This window comes from Xiphophorus maculatus, chromosome 4 (assembly GCF_002775205.1).
Source record: "Xiphophorus maculatus strain JP 163 A chromosome 4, X_maculatus-5.0-male, whole genome shotgun sequence".
NCBI lineage: Eukaryota > Metazoa > Chordata > Actinopteri > Cyprinodontiformes > Poeciliidae > Xiphophorus > Xiphophorus maculatus.
In genome coordinates, this window is record NC_036446.1 from 21768045 (window position 1) to 21778827 (window position 10783).

Genomic DNA, 10783 nt, shown 5'->3' on the forward strand with positions numbered 1-10783 from the left:
TTCTCAAAGGTCGGGTTCCTACAGTGCTATAAAATGACACTACTGTTTATTTTGGAGAAATTAATATTGTGGGAAGGTGAACCACCAGCTTCCCACAGGTGGGTGTAGAGAAATCCAGGTCCACAATAGGATGTGATTTGCAGGTGAAGATGAGGAGCAGAAGGTCTTACTGTTAATGAAGATGACACATGTCTGTGGAGGAGGTAAGTGAGTGCTCTGAGGCTGAGGCTGCAAGAGCAAGGTGAGCATTCAGCTAGTGAATGTTTCTCTTTGTTTATTTCGTGGCTAGATGGTGATGGAGAGTGATGGATGGTTTGACAGGCAGGCAGAGCTTGATCCCCCCCAAGGCAGAGCTTTGGGGTTTCAAAGACTCCTCCAGACTCAAAGACAGGATCAAAGATAGGAGGAGTTTGAGAAGCCCTCAGACTCCTCCTGTTCACGTAGGAGTTGTCTGCGAAGTGGAAGGGGGACAAGGAGGAAGCCGGAGGGAATGTTGAAGCAGCGAGAGGTAACGAGGACCTGGAACCTGGAACTCAAGAGCAGATTCTCAACAGAAACCACATGCAAAGAAGGACAACGAGGTGCAAAGTAAATATTGGGTCAGGTAAGTTCAGCAAGTGTTATCTACAGGTCTGATTACCATTTGTAGTGATGGAATCATCTTGTGTCTGTTTAATTGAAGCTCCTCCTCCTGATTGCCACCTGATGAACTCCAATCCTGCTTATCGCACCCTGCAAAAGGAGAAGGTAGGACAAACACGCCCACACACACATCCACAACCCACATACAACTCAGAAAACTCAACATGAACATGTGGTGAAAAATCAGAACTTCCAAATCATGCATCCATCCATTAACTTGCAGGCTTAACCCTAGTGGGGTCATGAGGGGTCAAGCTCTGCCTGAATTGCCTGTTAACCACCTATCTCCAGTGGTCAACAGGCGAGAGGCAGGGTACACTCTGCATAGGTCACCAGTCCATCACAAGGACTTCCAAATCAACTGGATTTAATTGCTGTATTCTATAAGATGTTGAAACAATAGTGCTTAAAAAAGTTTTTCTTTTTTTTCTCATCACTAAGAGCTATGCTGTTGCACAAATACAATAATTATATTAAATCTGGAAACAGGATTGGCACACCAGATGCCTGGTTTACAAGAACAAACCCTCGTTGTTTCATAATCACTTACAGTAGGAGCCTCTGGCTTCTCAGAAAGACATGCGAGGTGAATATTGGGGCACCGGCTGCTGCAATATGAAAGGCCAAGAATAAATGCCTGACATTCTGGTGTGTTACACATGAACAGATGACAGCCTGGTACATACATGAATTTGAATTGAATTTAAGTCCAGTTTAGGACTAACATGTTCACCCACCCATCCATCATTGCTCTGGCGTGTCTTCCAGGTGGGATGCCTCTGAAGTGTTCTCTGGAAGGCATCTGGCTTCACATGTACCTTTTCGGCTGTTGCCTCATAATTTGGAAGAGCAATGAATCTATTCTAAACTCCTCCTTGGTCAAACTCCTCAGTGTGCCCTCAATGATTCCACTCTGATGGAAATTTGTTGAGTTATTTAGACCTAAGAAATCTGATTGACTTTCAGAGTGGAACTGCAAAAGTATTTCTTATTACTTAAGGTTTTTACATTCCAACAACAAACTTCTATGTTTGTTAAGAATTTATTTGATAGAGCCTCAGAAAGGAGTGTATAACTGAGAAATGAAAGAACATTACAAAGAAAAATCAGAAAAGTGTGTATGCTTGTGAGAAAACTATTTATGTCCTACCCCTTTACAACTAATAAAATCCAGCGACACCAGTTTTCTTCAGAAGTTATACCTATTAAGAAAGAAAAGTGTGTTACTGTGTGATTACAGTTGTTCAATGAAGGCCTCAATGGTTGTTGAACACTGCAGAGGAAGTTGTGGAAAAGCTTAAAACAACAAAACAACAAAAAAATATGTTATATGGTTATGTGTTAAGCTTTGAGCTTTTCATGGATCTACGCTCAATTCATCCTCTAAGACAATTGAAAGAATAAGACACAAATGTAAACTTACCAGGACATGGACAGCTACCTAAACTTACAATCTAAGCAATCAGAAAATCAACCAACAGGTGTGTGGAGTTGCAAAGATCAGTAGTTGTTGGAGAATCTTTTGACAGGATAACCTCATGCCTCTACTAATCCAGCCTTCGTGGGAGAGTGTTAAGAAGTGGTCCATAAGAAGTCCTATAGATGACCACATGAATACATGTGAAAAAAGATAATCTGATCAAATGAGACTGAATACAACCAAACAAATAAAACATGGTGGTGGCAGCATTATGCTGTGGGGGTGTTAGCTTTGTGAAGATTATTGATGTTAAGTTAGGTAGTTAAATCTGTGACCAAGAAAACCCCCTGATACACTGAAACACACCAGAAACAAATTGGACTCATTTAAATCAATACTTTTGCTTGATTACTTTCAGTTTTCTTAGTCAAAGTAAAGAGTCAGATAAACACTTTTAATAAATTTGTAGCTTATACTTGCTTATCCTTATAGTTGAACATTATGACAATGTGCTGCATCCTGAAATAAGAGATACGACCAAAAATAATTGGAAGCTCTTTCAGCAAACCATTGGTAATGGATCATTTAAACAGAAACAGATTAGCTGCTAAAAAGCTCTTATAATATAGGTAGAAAGTGCCAAAGTGGTTTATAATGATAAAAAATAATCAGAAATGAGTGTTTCTTGGCCCAAGCTTAGAAGCCACACATGTTAACTGTAGCATGTGGTGAAAACCCCACCGTGTCATGTCCTCTGACTCCCCTGTTGCCTGTCTCTCTTTGAGCTTTTTAACTTTCTTAATAAGCATGTCCTGCTGTAATCACCATGATATATTAAGCATAATCAGGTGTGCTAATGAGGTCGTAATTATAATAATTCACGCATTAATTAGCTAATATTTCTCTGTCAGCGCATAACTTTAACCAGCCAACATAATTTGTAATGGCGGAACCAAAATCACACACACCTGTGCCAGGGAAAAATGGAAGCGGCACTGCCTTTGTGAGGCTTTGGTAAAGGATCATGGTTACGGTTCATTCATCATCTAATGATCATAGTGACACTCTTGCAAAAATGTGTATTGAATGCAATCATCATGCTGGAATTTAGGAGTCAAAATTTATTGGGTACTGAGTACAAGGAAATTATCTGTGATATATTCTTTGCAGTGTAAAATGTGCTCCATATTAGTTTCTGTTTAAGCGGGATACTGAAGTGTTTGGATAAATGTGATGTCAGTGTTCTAATTAGATGTTTCCACTCTTCCCAGATGGTGGATAAACACTTAATTGTATGTTTTAACCATGGCAAAGTTATGTTATTACCATCCTCTGGTGTTCATGGGTTAGAGTTTATCCCACCCAGCATGAACGTAAGTTACTGTTTGCTCCTTTCTACCCATTATGTCTTGATTGGTCTAACCACTGCATCTGGGTGGGGTAGACTCCACCTTCACATCATGGCATCTTACAGACTGATGGAATCAGACAGTGGTTTTCTCTTAACTGGATCAAATTTTATGCAGATTAATATTTGCCAATGTGCTGAAAAAAATATTGTTCAGCCATTCACACTCGTTACGACTGGCGTCATAAGGTTGATTATGCAAATGTGAGTGTGACCAACACTGATTGGCTCTTGAAGACCACAGACGGCGGATTGGTGGCCTGTTAGAGATGACGGCTATATAAGACACTGACGCAGACTTTCTGCCATCCACCCTCTGCCTCTCCCAAGTGGCCACACTGCTTGTTGTTCCTGGTAAACACCCTTCCTTGCAGAAGTTCAGTTTATTGGAGTGAACTGCCTTTTATTTTTGCTCTTTTCTCCTGTTTAGAATAGAATAGAAGTACTTTATTCATCCCAGCAGGGAAATTACTTCGCAGTTACAGCATAGAGACAAGACACAATAACAACGTCCGGGTGTTTAGTCTGGAGTTTGGCTGTGTCAGAGCTGATGGCGTCACAGGCCACCGCTGCATCAGCTGATGGGGAATGTAAACAGCGATCAAAATGGCGGATGTAAACTCCCTCGGTAAAAGGTAAAAATCCCTCCCTTATTAAGGGAGGTAGATTTTTGTCATTTTATTTACTTTCAAATAGGTAAGTTTTGGTGAATATTTCATCCTTTAGATAAATATATTTATAAGATGTTCAAAACTGTGTGTGTTGGCTGCTTGAGATCTGAGGAGGATGGATCCTTCATGCTATGATCTGGCCACCCAGAGGCAGGTCTTAAAATGCTACAGAACTCAACATGACCATTAAAAGTTAGCAATAGATACATTACCTGGAATTAATTTAATATTAATTTCTTACTCTTGAAATGTTTATGTATTTTCTAGAAATGAAAGATAAATACTGAGATATTCTATTGTGTTTTAAAATTTGGAAAAAACCTGAAAAAGTCCCTTGGAGGTGTGTCTTGATGAAGTTAATCAAAATAATTGAGAGCAACTGTTTAAAGTTTTTTTCCAATAACTGTGTCCCCTCACAGATAATCCCCTTTATCTTGTTGTTGCTAAAACACAACATTCTGTGTCTGAAACTATATTGTTCCTGTTCCATTTTTGCTTTCAAAGTAAGCTGTTTTCTCATAAGCTCTTTTTGGTGCCATTTATTTCCATTTATTTCACAGGCAATGGCCATGTGAGGTGCACAAAGGTTGCATGGCCCCTCTGACTGATCTTCTGCGATAGAGCAAACTTACACTACAAACTGTGGCACATTTATTTCTCACACCTTTTTTTCTCAGAACCAGCATTGACTTCTTCTGAAATTTGAGCAACAGCAGCTCACCAGTTGGCCATCTGGGCATTGGAAGCTGGTCAGAAAATGACTGGACAGAATACTGGATGAAAAAGTTTATAACATCCAAGAACAAACATTAAATACGTGCCAGAAAGCCTGGAGAACTATTGATCGTTCACTTTTAAAAGTGCATAAGAAAGTTCGGTTCCTTGGAAGCAATTTTATATAAAGCGATTAAACCCATGCATACTATATTTGTAACTGTGTCTGTCTTCCACATAAAGTCTATCGTTTCTAATTAAAATACAGAACATTTGTCATTCAGTAAATAAACATGTTTTCAGGAGAGTACACAGAGTACAAAGGGAGCAAGAATCACTTGTGACATCTGATGTGCTCCTTTTTCAGCAATGTCTCACATTCAGACACTAATCCCTGCAAGCTGGCCAGCACAACGACAGCCCCAAAGCGTTGGCCAACACACGGACATGATTTGGTTTTCATGTGGGCCTTGCCTTTGGGAGAAGCTCAACCGGAAAATCAATTTCTCATAATTACGAGAGAGAATTAATGTCCATAATTCACTGAGCGGTGCTATAAGACACAGACTGTGAAAGGCCTGATAAGCCTTTGCAGCGCTGTCGATTGAAACTATTGATTAGGTGTTTACATACATTTCATAACTCCTCTGTTTTGTATAGTATGGATACCAGGGGGTTGACAATTAACTCCAAGGCCCTAAGAAAGGGAGAAAGGTGTAGTCGCTTGTGGTTTTCTCAATTTGTTTTCACCTGGGACAGAAAAATCCATGGTTCAAAAATGTAAATCCTGAAACATCAATACTGAGCTATGACTCAATCTCCTCGGAGCAGTAACTATAATCAGATTAGATTTTTCCAGTTACATTTTTTAATCTCATCTCATTACAGAATCAAAGGTTTGCATTCAAAATGTCTGCAGCAAACATCAGTTCCATGTTTATTCATGTGAGCCCTGAGCCAAACCGAATGGGCCATCGATCAACACTCTTCAGACAGCCATGTCTGTCTTCTCTGTCCTCTTTTTTTTTTTTTATGTTGCTCAACACCTTTTACCTCCACCAGAGAGCAGAGTGCGTTTACTGATGCACAAAGCCACAAAGGGACTCCTCAGAAAACAAGCGCTGCCACCCCACAACTCTCGCTGTTGCTGTCATGGATCATCAAGAATTCATTGTCATTACTTCCCCTGTTACACTCAATAATAGAGCAGACAGGGGTGCTAGTTTTGATTGGTAGTTAAGACACATTGTGCCCAGAACACCTGCTGACTGATAATTGTGCGAACTTTGCAAGACCGATACAATCATGCTTTGTTGCTATGCTGCGTGCTCACTGACACGCGTGCAGTCGGTCACGGTTAGAAAGACGGACACGCACACACATGAGCGCGCCGTAATGGGCCAGTGTGTGGTTTAAATTCCCTTTGATGCTGTGGATACCCCCTGCAGTTCACCATATTACTCTGCACAGATCAAACAGGTTGTTCTTGTAAGAAAAAGGGACATGATGACAAGACCATGGCTTGCTATTGAGCTCGTCCCAATGCTGGGCTTTTTATCCAAATAGAAATTGCTTCCTCTCCTTTTTGTCGGCTTCTATTTAGTCTGTTTTTGTGGCTTATTTTTTTCCCCCTCTTTTTATACCTTTTTGTCTAAAAATCAAACCCTCATTTTCCTTTTTCCTTTCTTCTCTTGGATGGCTTGAATATGTTTTCTATCCCTCCGCCTCGCTCTTGTGTCCGATTTCCCTGCAAATCTTCCTGTTTGTGCTTTGTACACGTCCGTGTTTTTCTTGCCATTTGTTTTGTTCTCACTAACTGACATCCCCTGCCAGTCTCTTTTTGAGACACCTAAAGCCTGTCGCAGCATGCCCCTCCATCATCGCTGGCCATCCAGACGATGTCAGCGTGAGTCGCAGTTCACAGATGATAATGACCTGGGCGAGCTGTTCCATAAGTAGAGAGGCACCAGGCTCCCTCTCACCTACGATCTAGTGGATGTGTGCCTGTGCATGTCTATCTCAGGATACTTGGAAATGTGCATTTTTACAAATTTGTCATTAGCCGAACAGAGAGTCTGTAATACAAAAAAATACACAATTCTATCTGCAATTCTGCCTGTGTTGATTTTTGTGACTGAAGTGGAGATTTGCATGGTGATGTCTGTGCATGAACCTATTGGTATGGGCAGTGTGACATGATCTTGAGTGTGATCTGTGTTCAGCGCATCCCAATCAGCCCCTCCCATCCTATAGTTCCTCAGCTGCCTCCAAAGCCCCTGTAACCTTTCTCCTGCACATCCATCTGTCAATCATGCTCATTGCAGCATAGCAACATGGGGACACCGAGTTCAACATCTACCAGACTGTCTCACTTTAAACAAGAACAAACCAAAATCACTTTCCCGTCATTTCTGAGCTGAACCTTCACCGTGATATTAATAATCGCAACAAACACATCAGGTAAGACCTAGTGACTAAAAAAGGGTTTTGAGAAACAAGACACAAACACCTCATATTGCTCTGCTTGCTAATCATTTTTCCCACCTTACTTGCACGGCTCATTGCAAAATGTCTTCAAGAATGGGAAATATGTTTTTATGTTTGACTTCCAAAAATCTAAGCTTTTTTCGTAACCTTCTTCCTTGAACTTTTATTCCTTTTTTGCTATTTTTTTTGTCCCAACTTTGTACTTTTCTTCATGAAAAAGGATGGATGAAATAATTTCCTCAGTATTTAGTAGCAATGCCTTTGAATTGTATGTTGTCAAACATTTTGATGTTTTTACACAAGTTTCTCAGAACAGTTTGCTTGAGTTTTGGTCAATTCCTCCAAAACTAAGTAAGGTCAGAGCTGGTGGAACTGGATTTGGTTTTAAGGCCTCTTCGGTTGCACATGTCTTTTCTGATCTGCCCCAAAATTCTCTGAAGGATAGAGATCAGGCCTTTACAATGACCAGGTAAAAACATTGATTTTGTTGTCCTTAAGCCACTTTTGTAATTGTTTGAATAAACAAACGTGGCACCTTCAAGCATCTGGAAATTGTTCCCAATGATGAACCAGACTTGTGTAGCTCTACTTATCCCTTCCTGATATCTTGGCTGATTTCTTTTGCCTTTCCCATCATGTCAAGCAAGAAAGCATTGTGTTCAAGGTGTGAAACATGCACAGTAATTATTCTGTATGTGAACATCTGATGTTGAAACAAATATCTGAAATGCTCTCTCTCTCATTAATGTGACATTTAGTAAATAGAGATATTTACTAAATATTTAGTATTTCTAACTTACCAAAAATGTTGGTGTGATTTAACTTCAGACATAATGGATGACTCAAATCTTTTTCAGATGGCGTGGTGGTTGGCGTGACCCGTATTTGGAGGCCTTGAGTCCTCGATGCGGCCGTCGTGGGTTCGACTCCCGGACCCGACGACATTTGCCGCATGTCTTCCCCCCTCTCCTTCCCTGTTTCCTGTCAGCCTACTGTCATGTGGGGGACACTAGAGCCCACAGAAGACCCCCTGGAGGGGTAAAAAAAACATAAAAAATAAAGGCCACATATACCTGAGGTGTCCAGGAGATGATTTTGATTGTACAAAATCATTAGGACTTTGCTTTTTAAAGTCCTGCGTGTTTATAGTCACTTTCTACGTTATTAGGCACACTTGTTTAATTGCTTGTTTAGCCATTTAGACATAGAAGTGATGAAGATGTTTTAAACCAAGCAAGATGAATTAGGTAACTTTGAATGCTAGCTGCTGGTAATAGACAAACTGGTCTTAGTATTACAGAAATTGATGATCGTCTGGGTTTTCACATAGAGGTGTTTTGAGGTAGTAAGGTCAGAACATGGCGTCAACAACATGAAAACATTGATCCATGTTGCCTTGTTCTGGTTTGAGTTGAAGAGCAACGGTGTTGGGAACATTTTGCTGGTACACTTAGGGCCCCTTATAACTAAGTCAACATTATTTAAATACCACAGCCTACCAGAGTATTGTTGCTTGCCATGTTTATTACTTTATGACCACATCCCATCACATAGTGTATGTGAGTGGCCTTCACAGTCAGCATGTCTCAATCTGTGGGATGTGGTGGAAAGGCAGAGTGGTGTATGCAAGGATTTACATCTGACAAATTTGCTGCAGTCACATAATGGCATCAAGTCAACAAGGACTAAAATTTTCGACATCCTCTTGAATCTATGCTAAAATAATTAAAGCATTCCTGAAAGGAACATTGTACCCAATAAGCTTATTTTTTATTGGGTACAATAATATTACATGATAAATAAAACCAGGTACATCCTAGAAGATATTATGTAGAACTTTTGAATGTAAAGAGGTTTTTTTATTAAATTTATTTTACTGTCACTGAAGATGGCCAGTGAAATTTTGAGTACAAAAGAAAACATTTTCAGCCCCAAATCCCAGTATGTTTGAGGAAACCCATTGAGGGTTTTTCCGTTAAAAGCTTGTTCCCTTTCTCCTCCTGTTCAGCATGTAGTTCTTCATCTAATGGTGTCTCTAAGCTTCAGAAGTGGTGCTAGATGGTGTATCTCACAACTGAGAGATTGGACCCGTTGCTGTTTGACAATTTCTGTAACTATTTGACATCGGAAATTTGAAAAGCATTGACAATGTTTGCAGAGGTGGGGAAATCCATTGTGTGTTTTTGTCATCTGAAGCTGTTTTAGTATCCTCTCTCAACTTTTTACTTCAGGGACATTCGACTGAGAATAACACCATGAGTTTCCTTTTAGTAGACACCCCCAGGAAACTTGGGTCCACATTCCAACAAGCTATTGTGAAGTGACATACAAGCGACAAGGAAGCAGACAGATGCAGAAATCAGAACAGAAATTAAAAGTTTAACGTTTTGGGGAAAAAAAAATCTGTATGGATAGTCAATTTATAGCAGACCTTTAATGAAACAAGATTTCATGTGGAAGCATTGACAAAACCAATTTGAAAGTTAATGGGACTTTCAATGCCAGTTTCTAAAAGTATAACATATTACATGCAATTGTACTTAAATCAGTTTTTGATTGAATGCATTTGATTTTAAGCAGTCTACGATTCCTTTGTAACATAAGCTTATAAAATTACTCTGACGTCTTTATTGCTTCTCCCATCAAATTTCCAGACTTGTAATATTCATAGTTTCAAACAGTGCTTTTTCAATTTGAGCCTTTCAATGATAGATCATGTTCTCTGTAAAACTGCAACACTTCAGACGGAGTCCAACCAGTTTTGCAAGTAACTGTCTTGATTTATCCAAACGTCTTAAAAATTAAAGCAATACATAACTCAAGTTTTTAGGATAATGAATAGTGTTTATTAGTTTAAAGCAGAGCCTTGCACCATCTTGCATCATGTATGGTACAATATGGGGCATCAATTGCATGCAATACACTGAAATAACAAACGATGCTGTTCTGAGACAGGAGTGTGTTGTTGGCACACCTTGGATGCTCGTGCAGCAATTGATGACAAAGTCATTAATTAATGGGCTTACGGGGTTCCCTGTTCTGTCACTGTCTTGAATCAATTCACTGTAGAAAGGGTAGACTTCTTCCTCACAAACAACCATTTCTATCTTGCAAGAGAGTCTTGTGCAGAGATCAGCCTGCAATCAATTAACTATCTGTGTCATTACAGGATTAGTTCTATCCACAGCATGGTCCCAAACATTTGGAAGAGTGCCAAATAATGGGCAGGTAATAGAGCACTGGCTGGATACCCTCAGGGAGGATTAGTGGTTCATGTCCCATATTAAGTTAAACACTGGAGAATACCAACAAGAATGTCAACAAAGTGCACTGTAAGAGAACCTTAACATGAGCAGTTACAGAAGTTTGCTTTCATATATTAAGTATACACATGATCTTTGAATTTTAACTGGTCAGATCAGAAAAAAAAATAGGAAAAAC

The 10783-nt window shown here is 39.7% G+C and overlaps 1 long non-coding RNA gene across 1 annotated transcript; it reads left to right on the forward strand.

Moving 5' to 3' along the window:
- Nucleotides 1–8283, forward strand: LOC111608468. The gene is made up of 3 exons (XR_002752685.1): nt 1–604; nt 683–747; nt 8200–8283. It is a non-coding gene; the product is annotated as an uncharacterized LOC111608468 (long non-coding RNA).
- The last annotated feature ends 2500 nt before the right edge of the window (nt 8284–10783 follow it).